Source organism: Pezoporus flaviventris, unplaced genomic scaffold, assembly GCF_033815535.1.
Source record: "Pezoporus flaviventris isolate CSIRO_AGI_PZ_B2104156 unplaced genomic scaffold, CSIRO_AGI_Pfla_v1 ptg000031l, whole genome shotgun sequence".
NCBI lineage: Eukaryota > Metazoa > Chordata > Aves > Psittaciformes > Psittacidae > Pezoporus > Pezoporus flaviventris.
Window position 1 is genome coordinate 8,173,859 of NW_026892579.1, and position 17,133 is coordinate 8,190,991.

General features: G+C 41.2%; 1 long non-coding RNA gene across 1 annotated transcript; it reads left to right on the forward strand.

Moving 5' to 3' along the window:
* Positions 1-784: 784 nt before the first annotated feature.
* LOC133272717 (uncharacterized) lies at positions 785-16,616 on the forward strand. Its single transcript, XR_009744524.1, has 3 exons — positions 785-1,642; positions 14,588-14,717; positions 16,510-16,616. It is a non-coding gene; the product is annotated as an uncharacterized LOC133272717 (long non-coding RNA).
* The last annotated feature ends 517 nt before the right edge of the window (positions 16,617-17,133 follow it).

The following is a 17,133-nucleotide window of genomic DNA, read 5'->3' on the forward strand; positions in this document are numbered from 1 at the left end:
TACAACATTTTGACTCTATCTGACTACTGTGCTGGGGAGACAATAGAAAACAGACCACTTGTGGCCAGAAACATCTATCAAGTTTTAGTATCTGAAAGCCCTCCTTGGACTTGTCAATGCTAATCTGATAACTTGGACATGACCTGCTGTACTACAATCAGAAATGCAGAAGAAAAATTAGCCAGATATTTGTACCTACTATTGGCATGCTTTGTGGACCAAATATTCACCTTTAAACCTGTGCCACCCGTTGGGGATTTACCTTCTGTGGCACTCCCTCAGGGTCAAAGCCAGGCAGCTCCAGCACACCAAGCGGTAAGCCGTGTCTTCCTGAAGGCACTGCGCAAAGGATGAAATTCAACGCATTTAATTGCTTTTGCAATCCATGGGGAGGCCCTAGACGTGAATCAGAGCAGCGTAGGAAGGTACTGCGAGGTAACCCCTCCCACAAGCAGTTGCAGAAGTATTCTTAATGCAGAAAGCAGCCCTTTTGCCTCCTCTTTAAGAGGTGGCTTCGCATAAAATTCCACAACTAGCAAGCCCACCTGCCTGTGCCCTGCCTCAGCGTGCGCATGCCAACACCCCGAAATTAACCCACACACTCCAGGCGCTCAGAGCCACGGAGCGAGCGTACTGCTCCGGCTCAGCGGGCTGCCGAACCCCGTATCGCGGGGATGTTTCGGCAGGGCCGCTCACCTCTCGCCCTGTGTTTAACGCGGCCTGACAGGCGCGGCGGCCCCCGCCACTCCACTGCCAACCGCCCCGCTCCCCCCTCCCCGCACCTCCCCGCGCCACCGCCAACCGCCGGCCGCGCTGACATCACCGAGATGGATTTAAATAGCACCGCAGCCCCCTGCCTCCCGGATACAGCGCACCCCATTGGCGGCGGCGGCAGCCTATGGCCGCGCGGTGCCTCTCCCCTCCGCCAATGGCAGTGCCGCTGCCGCCGCGCACCTCCCCTGTCGCTAAGGGAGGGAAATACATCGCGGTGCGGAGCGCTGTCAGGTGTGCGGGTAGTGCTGCATCCTGCCGCGGGCCGGGCATGGCGATCGGCCGTGGGGCGGGCTGGGTGCGCTTCCTTTCCTTAACCCCCGCCTTGGTTTTCATCCCTGCTAGGCTAGCTGCTGCAGCCAGCCGCGTAGCGCGGCGGGGAGAGGGGGGAGCGTGGAAAGTAGCGATTTTCGCCTTTGTTTTAAGGGCTCCAGGGGAGGTGGAATGCAGGGCAGGCATCGGGCAGAGAGGAGGTCCGCTCCGCTGCTCTGCTTCCCTGGGAAATGCTTAGAAAGGGAGAGACGGGCCGGGGGACTCGCCGGGCTGCGGGGGCTTGGCGGGTATGGACGGCACAGGCATGAAGACGGTGTGAGAGAGAAAAGCACCTGGTGATGGTAGTGGCGGTGTTAGGGGTGGGAGGCAAAGAGACGGAGAGGAGCTGGGTGCCCCGCACGCAGCCGGAGCCTGTGGATGTTTGCTCCCCGCCGAGCCGCAATGGACGCTGCCCGCCGCCCCGCCGCCGCCGCCGAGGGAGAGCTGCTCGCCAGGAGCCGGGGACGGGGGTTTCCTCTTCGGCAACGCTCCGGTGAACTCAGGGTCTGCGGCCGCCCGCAAAGATAGGTTGCGTGGCAGCCACGGCTCGGGCAAATAGGTAAAGACTGCTGTGTAGATGTGCTGTTTGGAGAGGGAAAATAAATAAATAAAAAATTAATATGCGGATATTGGGCCTGGCGCTGCACGGGGGATGGAATAGCCTCTTCTCCTGTGCCTTGTGCGGTGGCGAGATTAGTGTGACGAAAATGAGATCCCTAAGTGAGGCGAGTTGGATACCTGCTGGGTCGAGCAACGCCAGAATTACCTGGGTCTCTCCCTGCCATGCCGCAGCCTGTCACTGCGGGGCCTGTCCTAAAAGCAGACTTTCATCTGTAACAGCATTTATGCTTAAGAGCTGCATAGCACTGTGGAGCAACCAAAATTCAGTTACATTCCAAAATCTGAAAAATTAACTCGTTTCTTTTGCTGCCAAGCTTACAAGCTTGAAAAGAGCTTCCACTGTGCCATCAAGCTGTAACGGGATTGCTTAAAACATTTCTACATGGTTACTGTTTACTGCTTCACACCCTCCAAATATTTCTGACTTGTTTCTTTCCCTTATCCACAATGTGTTAATATGTTGCCTGAATATCCTGAAGATGTCGGCATGCATACTCAAAAGGCAAACGTGTGTGTAAGAACTGCAGGCAAAACAGAGCAGGATTGAGGCATCTCTTGGATTTAATCTCGGTTTCTGCCTATGTTTTAGAACAAGGTGATGAACTTCCTGCCTTGCTGCTTTTCTTCCCCTCTTCCCCATTTATCCTCAAATTAAGAGCAAAGCTTAAGTCACAGTTTTGCTGGGTAGATTTTTTTAGATAAAAAATTCCTATGCAACGTGAAACATTAATTATTGTAGGAGAAGCTGCAAGTACTTACTATAGAAGCCCTGCTAAAAGCAAAAGTAAAAAGAGTACTTTACCATTCCCTGAAACAAAACCACCGAGTTACCAGCAATCTGAGGTGCTTACCTATGTGATGTGATGAAGTTTGTATCAAGGTTTTTCCCTTTGGGAGAGGGAAGCTTGTCATAAGAACACATCCCCCAACACCACCACCACCCCCCCCCCCCTTACTCTTCCCTCCTTCTCCTTACCTGTTACCCCTCTCAGTGAAGGATGAGAACTGTGCAGCCTTGTTTCGCCTTCTGTTGTTGCAGAACTCCTTGGATGAATTGGAAGTAAGCACCAGGAGCATTTGGTGATGTCCGTGGGAGGAAGGCACAAACCACCAAGGCCCCGTTCCCTCCATCTTGAGCCTTCTTCTGTGGTGCTTTGCAGGCAGCACAGGGAAGTACCAAGCACTGACAGACTGAAGTCAGTGTTTAAACCTGACTTCAGCACAAGCAGAGGACCAGGCCTAGAATAGCAGAAGTACTTAAGATGCCTCTTTCAAAAGTTCTGTTTTGCATATCTAAAAATTAAGGAGCTGTTTAGAAAAGATGATGCTCCCCATGTGTTTGTGTTTATTAACAGGAGATGATGGTCTGCATTATCTTACAAGCTAGATGGGTCTTGGGTGAACCTATATAACCTTACTGATTTTGTGTTGATTTAAGTTAGTTAAGGAGCTAATCTAGCTAAATTTTAAATAACTGGAATATTCTCCCTCTCTTCCAGTCAGATTTGCCCTTCATGTTACTTGTGTTTCATAATCCTCCTAGCTCTCCATTTCATCATTACAAGGCCAATATCTCTGTAGCTCTATTGTGAAAAAAAAAAAAAGGAGGAAGAGGAAAAAAACCCTTAAACGATTGTATTTTCACAATCCGATCTTTATTTTCATGTTTAAATAGATTTAGTGCACAAGCTAATCCTTTTTTTTTCTTTTAATAGGCCAATTTATTTTCATTTACTTGCACTGGTATTTTTTAGAGCCAGAAGCTCTCAGGAAGAGAATGTGTCCGATGTACCAGAACCCTTTAGGGTTTTGATAAAAGACATGATATCATGAGTACCATCTCCACTTCTGTTATTCTTATATGGTAGTGACAAGATTGAATCACCATTTTTAGCTGTTTTTCAGCAGAACTCGTAATCTATCAATGTGTCAGCTCAGCAGCAGTTTTCTCTTCACACTAATGTGAACCAGAAGGTCCAGCTATCACTGATTTTGACAATTTTATTTTATCTGAGACTTCATGATTTGCAGAAGTTTGAAGAAAATTAATTGTGGGACCTATTATATTTGTCTAAAGATGTGCAAACCACAAAATATGTCATTAAATCATTTCAAACTCATTTGTACTGGATAATGTTCCTAAGTTAGGTGTTTTACAAGCCTCAGAGTATAAGCACTAGGAAATATTCATGTGACAAACAAGTATAAGCTGAAATGTGGGTCCTGTATTTTTTTGAATGCCTCGGATTGCCCTCTGTGTTGTTACATAATGCATCATAAAGAAATACGTGCCTTCGTTCTCTTTAAATCACTCCAGCATGGATAGTGCTTCCTTCAAGACCTCGTTATGCAAGTCCTTGCTACTGTTAGTAGATGTCAGCCTTGCATGGTTACTTAAAAAACAAGGTAACCATGGACTTTTTGTGAAGCTCCTTGTATTTCTGGAGTTTACAGTGAGTCAGTTCCAGGTGCGTTGCTCCCTCTCTCAACTGTAAACTAAATTATTATGAACAAATAGTTTTCCCCCCATTAGAAGAAAGTCCCATTCATTCCAGTATATTGCAAGGTAATCTGTTTTTTTGTTTAGTTGTTTCTATAAACATATTACATTATGAGTATCTGAACGCACTTCTCCAGAGTCAAAACACGGTGGAATAGACCAGAATGCAGTAATATTGTGAACGTCCATTGGAAAATGCAGGCATGTGAATAAGTACTGAAAAAATACATAGCATAGTAGAAAATCTGTGACCATTCTAGAAAAGCTATTAGATTAAAAAAAATCCATATAGGCATTAAGTACTATTATTTAAAGTAAAATATACATGATACAGTATAAGCAGCATTGAAGTGAAATTTATGAGACGTCTATATAGAACAGAAAGAATCATCTTTTAAAGTTGTTACGATGTTCTGTATTTATTTACTTGGGAAGTGGAATTTTCCCCGTCTTTTTTGTAAAGACATAAAATTAACAACAAGCACTTTAGAGAATTTGGTGCACTGTGTGATTTGTGGTTTTGTTCTTTTACTTTTCCTCTATCAAACACAGCTCATCGGTGGAAAAAAAAATCAGGAGAAACCTGTCTCGGTTTTCCAAATCATGCAGATCTTTCCAAGTACCCTGTCCTTTAACAAGGCCGCAGTTTTAAAGATACTGAAACAGGAATATCTCAAAATCTGATATTCTGAAAAAATAAGATTTTTTTTTTTCTCTCATTTTATGCTTGTAGAAGTGTACAAGTAGTAGCTCAGTGATGTGTCACCAGGAAAGGACGGGTTTGATTCATATTGCACTAGTAGATCTATTAGTTTATTGATCTTCTATTGTATTTTTACATTTTTTTTACCTTTTTGTTGCTTTTGTAAATTTGAGCGTATTAGCTTATTTATTCCCCTTTTGTAATAGTTACAAATACTTGTAGTTATTTTGAAAGGTTCAACTATGTTCTCTTTAGGTTTTAGTATGACACATGGAAAATATTTTTTTTTATTTCTTTTGCAAGCAGTATGGTGGTGGCAAGAGATCTGCACTGTAAAACAGCATACCTACTAAATTGTACTCCAGTGGGAGATTAAGTAAGAAAGAGCAGAATGGCTGAGACAAGTCATTTGTCACAGATGTTCATGCAGTTCTCATGTTTTATTTTAAGCTGGATTCATCAAACATGATAAGGAGTAATTTCTGTACAATATGAAGCTCCCATCCAAGGAGACTAAATGGGTTAACTTTAAACTGTGGTTTGAAAATACAAGGTTATTTTCAATATGGGAAATGCTACTGGGCAGTTGACAGCTTGATTCGATAGCCAAAGTGGACACAAGGAAGTAAATTGGAGAATGCCATTTTTTGTGGTGTTAAAAATATGTCAGTTCAGACGTAAGAAGGAAAATACATCACAAATATATTGCTGTGAAGCAGAGTTACTTCAACTACAAGATGCTTTGGTCTACAAAGCACCAATATTTTGCCATAAACATCTGAATTACATAGATTATAAAGGGTACCGATGCTATTGGAGCAAGCATGAAATCATAGATGTTGATGTGATAACCTCTAATACTGAAGTGTCATTTACTGACTGCTTTTACAGTATTTCATAAGTCTGTAGCATAAGTTTAGTAATATAAACCTAGTGAAAATGCACAAGGTAAGCACTAGTGTAATATTTGCTTCAGATTTTTTAGATGGGCTGATTATCATATTTTATAGAGTGTGAATAAGAAGGCCCAAGAATAAGATTACTTGAAAAAGGGGGTTTAAAAAAATGAATATCAGACTCATTTTAGTTTGTATGAGTTGCTTTTTAATGTTATTTTCCCTTTTGTAAATTTATTTCTGTCTCTTTTCCTTCAGAAATATTATGACCCTGTCCCAAAAAGGAGAAATACAATGGCTACAATTAGCTTCTGTTTACTGGAGCAAGATGATTTTTTTCCGAACTGAAATATAGGCATTAATCTGTTAGACTTCCAGCATTTTTACCTATGGCATTTCTGAAAAATAGATAGCAGTGTCCATTGTAATGCAGTTTACTATGCTGTAACAGCTGTAATCTAGCATTTTTCTCTTCGGTAGTCAAATATTCAGAACTGTCAGACTGTTTGCTTTTAAGTACCTGAAAGCTGAATCAGGACACTTATTTCTGATACAATAAGTTTGGCTTTTCAATTTGTACTTCCTTTTGAGTTTTTTAAGTAAATGCTACATAGACTGATAATCAGAAAAATTGAGGCTTACATAATCAAGCCATGTATTTTTCTACTGTCTTCCTTCCCCCAGTTAGCTTTCATTTTACTCTGAAAAATGAAAAATTTTGAATAGTAAATTACTATGAAATACTGATTATTACACATTTTCATGAGGCTGCATAGCCAAGCTATTTGTATGTGTTTAGTAAAAGAAAGCAGCAAGCAAAATATTAAAACCTTGAGATGGCTGAACTTTATAGTAATCATTAAATACAGCATTATGTAATACAATGCACCTTGCTGTGTAGCACTGAGTCTTTTTTATTTGCACAGGGAATTAAGGTACTTCTGTGTATTCCTTATTTAGAATAAGAAAAATAGGAACGTCATACCCCATTTTTTTTACTCATCGTAAAGCTGATGCTCCTTTGTAAGAGATTTGGGTTTAATACCCAGCTTTCCGAGGATACACAGTGGTTGTTGACAAACTATATAGCGAACAAATCAAAACTCTGTCCTGCTAGATAATTACAAATTGAATTAATGATAAAGAATAATATTAAAATTTTACCTAAGTATGTTAACATGAGCTCTTACCCATAGGTGGCAGTCAGCTTTCACTGTAGTACGGATGCCAAACTTTCGGTTCACGGCATTCATACTTGGGCTGAAATAATTTTGATGGGGTATGCGTATGTGCATGTACGTAAGTATATGCACGTCTGTGTGTTTGGAGAGGGAAAAGCAGATAAAATCAACCCTAAAATTAATTAGTAATTAGGAGGAATCTGAATTGCTATGTATATAAGCAAAAGGAATTGTCATAATCTGGAGAAAAGATCCAGGTATTTTTAAAACCATGCAAATAATTTTTTATGTGTCCAGTGCTGATTTTCATCTTACTGAAGCAGTGGCAATTCAGAAGTGAGCAAGTGCACCTACAAATTGAGCAGAAAGGCAAGTATTTCACTAGAGAACATGACCCTGTACTGCACCCCATCCTCCAAACTGCATTTTTGTTTTGGCACCCATTAACTGTAAATTACACAAGCACTACAGGGATATCAGTCTGTCCTGGAAAGCCCAGCAATAAACTCCCTTAAACACGGAGCAAATACAAAACAGGTAGTCTGGGAGAGGTTTCAGACACGGAGAGTGAGCAAAACCTGTGGGCTGAGTTTCTCTTTCCCTTTGCAGAGCTGCCATTGAACCCACGGCAGCGCTGCACGAGGGGAGAACTCTGTCTGTGAGAGCAGAGATTCACACAGTTTTGCCCTCAGCTTTTTTAGGGCTTTATACAGTTTATGGGAATTTCCTTTTGTAATACGGCCAAGGAGGCACTTGGGACCCCACCAAAACTGAAGGGGATAGAAGGAGCTAATAAGGCCAAGTCATCTCGGTCTAAAACAAACAGATCTTGTGAGGCTACACACGTGATGTATTAAGATGATAGTGGTGTTCTGAGAAAAGAGGCTGAAAACTGAATTTCCTGAGTAGGTAAGGTCATATTATTTTTTACTATTACAGCTACACTGGAACTCTTTTCAGTTAAGATTAATATTATGTCAAGGTAGGCCACTGTACACATTTAGCAGAGGTCAGGAGCTACCATTTTACAAAATGGAAAATTGGAAAAATATACAATTATGTGTTGCTGCTACTGTGTTTCACTGTGATGCAAGATTAAGGGCCCAGAATTGAGCAGTATTATTAAAACAGGAGGCTTAATTCTCCTTATGCAAGAGTCACAGCAACACACATCATTGTATAAGCCAAAGCAGGCAGCATGATTTCATAGTTAAACAGGGTATTTCCACACACATGCAACCACGACATGACTAATTAGACACTTGCATATGCACAGCCCGTTTGTTCCCCAACTGTAATAATTAGGAGGATTGCACTCCATGTTAATTTATACTCTTGTGTAACACTACTGAATAGAAGATAGCAGGTGGTGATAAACTGGCTGGTGACAAATGTGTAAATTTGATAATGCATTTTGAAAATCAGAGCTTTTCCTCGTCAGCTCTGACCTTGACGTAGGCGAGAGGACCGCCTCAGCCATCAGGCCTGATCCCAGCTACTGCAGGCAGCTGTGTCGCACTGTTCAACTTTTGTGCAGAGATACCAGGCTCCATCTTGAGGATACCCTTGTCATGAGGTTGCTCCTCATTTTGCATTCCTCTGAATGGTTAAAGATTTCAGATAATGTGTATCATGACCAGCTGAACCCTTTATGTTCTGCGAGGTCTCTGACTTCAGTATAAACACCATTTCTCCCTCCCAGTGTAAAGTCCTTTCCAATCTGTCACCCCTTGAGCTTTCATGAGTTACTGCTGAAACCTGCTCAGCTTCTGTTCAGCCAAAACACCCGTGCTGTACCTGTTGTACATGAGGGTGCTTTTTCCTCACCATTCTTCTAACCCTCCTTTGCACCTTTTTCGATTTCAGTAAATCTCTTTTAATGTGCAGAGTTAGAAGGAGATACCATACTCCAGATAAGTCGTCACCAGGGCTTCTCCTGGTGGCATTAATGCCTTCCCATCCCTGCCAGATACACAGCAACTAATATTTTGCTTTTTATAAATTTTTATTTTGATATTCAGAGCTACCTGCTATGACCATCTCACGGCCTTGAGGCCTGAGCGAAACACCCAACTTCCTTTTTTTGTGGATGCTGATAGCACAAGTTCTTTTTATTTGTTCCTAGTTTATGACCTTGACCCTTGCACTGTTACACTGGTATTGCATGACAGAGCTGTCAAAAGGCTTTTTCATAAGGGTGTCATCAGTTTCATTCAAGGCATGGGCTTCCCGTGAATTTTCTGGCATGTCCAGATTTGTTCAGCAATCACTATGTTTTGCACAACTACGGACGTGAGCTGGCACACGCACATGATACGGCACAGGGCTTTACAGGTGAGCAAGTTTGGCTCATGGAACAGAGTTGTCTCTTGTATTATGTTACCTCAGGCACAACACGGTGTGTTATTTCAGGTAAGCCTTCAGAAAGTTGCACAGGACTTCTGACTCCCTGTCCTGCACTGGCTTCGTTTGACAGCTCTGGGAGCAAGAGACCAAATTCTGAACTGTTTTTCCAGGATCAACAGAGGAGATGGACTCGGTGACACATTATATTGTTTCCATTGATCCTGTAGGTTAATCTGCAGTTTGCAGGTTGTTCCTGTGAAACTAGCGGGAGAGCAGGATTTCTGAGAGTTGTGGGGCACTCTTGAATAACATGGAAAAATAAGATTTTAATTTCGCTTTTTAGAGAAGAATCTAGAGGATTTCAGTGGTTGTGTTTCTGGAAGTTAAGTAACACAACGACTGTCTCTAATTAAATAAGCAAAACCCTATTTTTCTTTCTTTTTTTTTGTCTTCCCTCAGAACTTGCTGTATAAAATTTGTATTGTGGTATTCTTATATACTAATTTTATTTGATATATTTTACTTCTGTAGAAACCTGATCACTGAGGTTTATAGTGAAAATACCATACTGAAGAACTTTTACTAGATTTGGTGTATGCTGAGTTCCAGGATAGTGAGTCAAGCCCATCATGTCAAATCACTTTAGAGTCTTTTGTTATTCGATATTCCAGCCCCACTTTGTGCAAACAATACCTTTGTGTCATTGGTTGATCATTCCTAGGTTAAGGTAGTCTGTGAAAATAAGGAGTAAGGTCTGTCTAGAATAATTCTTTAAGGAAGTCCACTATCTACTTTTCTCTAGCCGGAGACTTCCCCTTCAAAACTACTTTGCAAACATTTATTCATATTAAGAGTTATTTTAGTAATTGGTGTCTTAGGTTTCGTTTGTTTGTTTTGCTTTCCAAGCAGCATATGAATAAATGATTTCCTGAAGTCCAGTCAGGTTTGGTCAACTCATTTCCTTGATGTAGAAAAGTAGGGTTTGGTGGCTTTTAAAAATGTCCTTTGTTGTTGGTGGCTTTTGATTTTGGTTTTTTTTTTTTGCCATTTCACCTCCATCTAAAGGATTCACGGAAAAGCTCATTCACAGAGATGGTAGGGAAACATGGATTTTCTTGGAGACTTTAGTATGCAGATGAGAAGACCATAGACATAAAAGCCTTTAAATCCTGCAATTTACTCTTCCAGAATTTTCACACTTCACTTCTTAACCAGTCCACCAAGGGCTGGTTATATCTTGGAGGGTTTATAAAGTCTTAAAAAGAAAGTTAACATAGCTAAACAACTTGGTTAACGTTGCTACAAGTTACACGGCATTCTTTAACAAGCTGAAGCTATACCCAAATGAAGAAAATAAATAGAAAAGAATGCCTATCTGGCAGGTTATATATGTAAAAACACTATTTTCTATGTAAAAAATGAGTTGGAGGGAAAATTTACTGGCTCACGTGGTGCTAATTTTTAGCAATGGCTCTAGAGAAAGATACTGGTAACTACAGACCATTAGGCCTGATGGCCAAGCCAGGTGAACTAGTTAAGAAAAGAGTTAGTGAACAAATGAGTAAGTGTGACTTAGGGCAAGAAACAGGCAGCTTTTGTGAAGGGAAGCAATGCTTCAAGTCCCTCTGTATGGGGAGAGGCTCTCAAAGAAATTAAGCTACAGGGGCAAAGAGGCAGCTTCTCATGTGGACAAACGACGTATGAAAAGAGAGGAACCAAAAGACAGAACTGAATGCTCACTATTCATGGTGATGGGAGACAAATAGCAGAGTTCCTCGACCAGTGTGCTCAGAAATGTTCTGGGAAGGGGCATGAATGAAAGTTGCAGAGATTACTGTCAACACAAAGGCAGGACAAGGGAATACACCATGAAGCTGAGTGACTAAGCAACATATAACAGCAGAATCTCAGTGTAGACAACTGCACTGTGATACACAGGGGGAAATGATGGGGTCACAGCTGGCTGTACCCTTCTGGAGCAGTGTCATGGGGCTGTAATAGACGTTTCCACAAAAGCATCAATGTTCTGCTTGGCAGTGGTTCAAAAGCAAGCAAAACCTTAGGAGTTACAACGAAAGGGATAGGAACAACATTTTAAAAAACCCAACCTGATTATGGTGTTATTAAAACTTTTGTAACACTTATCCAAATCTTGTACATGTTTCTTTGGCCTGGCTGCCTTTAACATAAATGTATAGCAACGTGTTTGTTTAGAAAACATTACAAAATCAAAGTTAGAAAGCCAGTATCAGACAAACAAACAAAACTCACTGTACCAAAAGAAAACAACAGTTCACAGGGTTCTCCCCTACCTTCAGAAAGGCCAAGAAGAAAAGAGACAACGTAAGAGGGTAGCCCTGGCACTGCTGGAGTGATGAAGATGAGTCACTGCTAAGGAGTGATGAAGATGAGTCTGTAGAATATGAGTATGTAGAATAATCTGATTATAGTTTGACCCTTATTTTCACCTCTCTTTCCCTCTTTTGTCCTCCTAGATCAAATCTATTAATAATGGTAAAGCAGTTGTTACAATGCTGCACTAAAAATCATTAGTAAGCAGGAGAGAGCGGGGTTGTTAGACACACACAGAAAACACTGGGCAGATGAGACGTGATGGCAGACTGTTGACATGGTTTCCTAAATGAAGCAACCAGGAGTACCTCAGAGATCAGGGTTATTTAATATATTTATGAGTGACCTGTACCAACAACACAATCCATGTATTAGCTGTATGGGTGAAACCTGCTAACAAGGCAAGAGCTGGGAGTCAGTGCCAGTATAGAAGACTGGAAGTGGATGGTGGTGTCCAATGCATTAATAAAAGCAAGTGAAAATTAATTAAAGCCCATGTCTGCACACTAAGGAACTAGGAAGAGTTTCAGCTACAGATGGGAGTTTACAAGTGAGACTCTCCAAGACAGACAGGAGGATCTCCGAAGGTCACAGGATGACCCTGTGGGGCACTGGAGGGATGCAGCTGGGAAAGAAGCAGATGCAGGTGCAGGGTGTAGCAAGTGCATATGCAGGATTATCAGTATCTGCTTTCCAGACCAGTATCATTTGTGATCTGGGTCACTTGTCCTCAGGAAATGTGAAATGTAATCATGTGCAGAAAGCTGTTCAGGACAAGATGGAGCTTGCCTTGACTTGAGAGAACTGGTTAAAAAACATTGCGGTCACTAACCAAATGGACACGGAAGGGATATTTTTTTTTTAAAGGCTTTTGTTTCTGACTCCAACAGCCTTCCCCATCAGTGCTGCCCAGGTACATGTGGAAAACTGAAGACGACAGGGAAGCAGGACTGGACGCACTTACCAGCTCCTCTGCAAGGCATGAAGAGCGATTGTGGGAACTGGTGCTCAGCCAGTGGGTCTGCCATATAAATGATGGATGGTAACACTTTTCACCACTTTAAGGCAGCAGCAAATATTTTCAAGCATGGTGATCAATTTTATTCTCTAGCATCTAATTGAACATCAGTAAATATGTTATTAGGATGCTTGACAGTGTGCTCTTTTGCAATCAGGGCTAAGATGTAGCCAGATACTCATCTTAATCTCTCCAGACACATTTCTAATGATTTTTTACAGTGCCTAGAGGAAAGGTCCCTGGTCTGAAGTGGGGCACCTGGGTGATAAAAGCAAATTATAGTTAATAATATATGGCATTTGTGATGTCAGATTGTCATCTAGACAGTAGTAAAACTTTGTAGTATAGGCTACTGCTAGAATCCTATTAATACATTTACTTTAAATCACTCTGAAGGTGTAGGATGTTCCTTTGTTGACAGTACTTTCTCTTGAATATTTATATTTAACTCCCTATTTACGGTCTATGAAGAAACCGCACAATACTGAGAGAAACTGTATTTTGAAATAACTCTATTGTATCACAATGTTTTGTTATTATTCTGTCCTGTGAAGATACAGATTAACTTCCTTTCTTCTTACCAGAAATATGGTGCAAAGTCAAGGCTCTGTACCCATTGCAGAGCACAACTAGGGAAGAGAACTATGCCTACTTAGCATTAGTGTACTGTCTCCTTGACTACTTGGTCCTCTATTTCTTTGAGTAATCGATCCACGGTTCTAAAACTTTTTGATGTGTGGTTTTCTGCTGGAATGGAGGAACTTTTTTACTCCTTTATATATATATACATACAAATTTTACTTAAATAATATACAAATAAAATATACAAATACACAAATATGCAAATTTTACTTTAAATGTCTGCTGAATTCTATCATATATGAAAGTCAATCACAACAGTGATTGGCTAGAGAAATGGATTCTAGTTCTCATTTAAATTCACATTTCTAGTCAACCTAATTTTACTACAAGAACATTTTGTTTTCCTTTGACCCCTAGATTTTCTTATACTTTTTGAACCATTGACCCCGTTACAGTGCTGGAAAACGTGCAGGGAACTACACTGAAATGAGTACCCAAGGTGTTTCAAAGCTCAAACACAAGCTGTTTGGGTAGTGTAGTTGGCTTTGAGTAGCCTTCTCAATAACTTAGTTCAGAAAAGTTCATAACCAATCTAGAACAGAAAAGAAAAAAATCCATTCATCAACTACTGCAGTGAAACTAGAAAGGGTTTTTGTAATAATAATGACCCCACACACACACACAAAATATGAATTTTAGTGGTCTCCTTTTCTTCCAGCTCTATACTTATCACCATTGTTAGTTGAAGCTTATACGTGTGAAAGCACATGTATGTTTTTGTCGGGGGGGGGGGGGGGGAATATGGTGGTGGTGGTGTATGGCATTGCTTCTGGAAAACAAAAATTAAACAGATGCAACTGTTTTGCAGACAATTATCAAATATTCCGCAAACTACAAATAGCTCCTGGCAGACCTGAATTAGAGGACATGAAAATTGACTGCATTAAGGTATTTATCAGGAAAGCCTGAAGCAACATATGGTGGATTAATTTCCAGTAAATCATTATTATTAGATATTAAATATATTTTCTATTAATTGATTACTAGAGTCTTTGGACATTCATCCTTGACCTATAGATTATTTTTCTTGGGTTTAGGGAACAGCAATCAGTTAAGCAACTGCAATGAAAGTGGTAATATGACAAAGTCTACCTGAGCAGTGGATGCCCAGAAGGGCACATCTGAGCCATAAACCCAGGCAGAGGTCAAATGCACAAAAGCAGTCATTGAACTGAAGCATATGTACTTCCTCAGAAACTGAGGTTCCTGTGGTGCCCATCTATGCCGTGGTCTTTTTCCTGCCAGAGGGCTCTTGGAGAAGCTGTCTGCCATCACACAGCAGGCCAGCAGCAGAGCAGGACTTGTGTCCCCTGAGCCCTGTCCCACCAACTGGGAGCAGATTGAGCACCTGGCCCTTTCGCCCAGGTGAAGGTGGGTGAGTGCAACACGACTTCAAACTGGGTGCGATGCTTGCTGAAATACAAATACTCACCATGTCCCTGTTCTGTCAGGGAGCATAATGAAACTCCCACTGCCAACTGCAAAATCTAGAGGCCTGATCTGAAGGGTGCCACTTTTTAACCTTGCAGCATGGCTGCAGAGATAAAAGCAGAGTGGCAGAATATAGTAATCTTCAGGATGTGTGGCATCATTATCGTCAGATGCTGCATAAGCCTGGTACAATAGCTCCTACCACATCTCATTTGAACTTGAACTATACCTTCTTTAAGGCAGAGAAACGTTTTGAAAATTGCCTGAACATCATAGCACTTTTTAAAGGTATAATTTTCAGCTCTTCCATTGACTACTTTCTGGGCAAGTCAGTAGTTCACTTTCCCAGGATTTATTTGTCAGTATCACAGGGATAACTGTATTTGCCTGCGAGTATGGAATACTGGAGGGTCCTGCAATTTCTGTAGTTTCATATTGCAGATTATGTTGATGTGGAACAGTATCTTCAGTTTACAAATACATTCATTTCCTTTCTGGAGCAGGTGGTTTTCAGGAAATAAAAGCCCATTCCTAATCAGGCAGGGAAATGAGGGCAGCATGGCATATCTAAAATGAGACAAAATGTATGCAAATTTAATATAAGAGTGTTAACTTCGCTTTTTGGACAACAAGAAAATATGAAAAATGATAATATTATTTGAATCAAATTCTATAAAATTCTGTTTTGTATTATTGTTAACCCAGCCCCACTGGGTGTGGATAGCTGGGGTTTAAGAAGAGGCCAAGGCCACCTACAACCAGGAGTCACCTGTTCACTCAAAGACTATTCAGTTAAAACCTTTCCATTTCCAATGCCTTTTCTGAAACCAGGTCTCAGGTGGCACATCCAAGACCAGACTAACTCTGCCATCCATCATGGTCCGTCGTGGTCCTTCCCACCTGCATGATTCCTGGATTGCCAAACCCAACGTATTCGTTAAATGCTTTTTAAACTCATAGCCTAGCAGTAAGAATTACCTGCCAGACTAACCATGGTCTGTTGGAAATCTCAACAGGCACATTCTTGTCTGTAGCAACTGTTCTTCTCTTAGTATTATTCTCAATTTTATTGAAGTATTCATCCAAGGCCATAGCTGCTGCTAAAAGCTCTTCATATAGACCTGTTAACAAAAATCTTTGGATTCACCACACTCACCTTTAAACACCCACAGAGCATGCCTCTTCTTCTCTGAACTCCCCTTATATTTGTGTGAGAGAAATAAGCACCAGGTCATCTCACCCTGAACTAGGGATCTGAAGTAGGTCATGGGAGTTGTGCTCCAGAAAGCCCATTTTTTCCTACTGACTAAAGGGAGGCTGCCTGATTTATTGGGATCACAAGTGTTTTGATGTGATACATCACTGGAAGATGTTTTTTTTATTTGATGGTTAATTTCTGCCTCATTTGCACCCGTTTGTTCTTACTAATAACGGTGGAGCTGCACAAGCATACTTAAAGACAAGTTGTGGTCCATTATCTCAGTATGTTAATGAACTCTGGGTTGTTTTTTTTCTATATTTCATGCCAAAAAAGCTGGGTGTGGGGATGAATACAAAAGTATTTTGTTCATCAGATTTGCCTTCTGCTCAGGGATACAAGGAGGCTTTCAGTGAGTGCAGAACATATTTTATTAATTCACAAGTTTTGTTTTGCATGTGATGCAAGTATTTGTTTTGCTGGATTCTCAAAACTTCTGGAGAAAAAATAAAGCATTGCCACATAAATGTCTTTCCAGAAAACAAGCAAACAAACCAAAGAGCCAAGATCTTCAACTTGGCGCCGCTCAGCTGACATCAGCCGCTTTGCACAAGGAGGGAGCATAGCCTGGACCTGCTGTAGCTGCATCAGTACAGATGAAAAACAAAGGCAAAGCTTCCACCGATCAGGGTTTTGTTTGGAAAGGACATTTGTTTTTTGTGCACATACAAGCAGCACCTGAGGAATAGAGCAAGTTTTATTTCCCAGGGACCCTTTAGGTATAAGGAAAACCAGGGCAAGTAAGTTTGGAAGAAACAGGAACCAGAGGAAAGCAGGGAGTATTAGCTACAAGTGAATGGGACAGTCCTTAGGAGGATAATTTTCTCCTTTTAAATGTGGTGCCCGTATTAAAATTTCTCCCAGCAGCATGTGCATGACTGATAGTCACTCAGCTGCTAGCGCAAAGCAGCAGTGACCCTGGCACCAATACCGAGGCAATATTTACAAAAGGATGAACTATTTTCGAACAATGTCTCCAATGTACTAAGCACAAACAGGCTTTTCTTCGACATCAGGCATGCATGTTGTCTCGTTCCAACGATTTTGTTCATGTACAAATGTATTCATTGTGGACAATGCAAGGAAAATGTCATTCTCTATT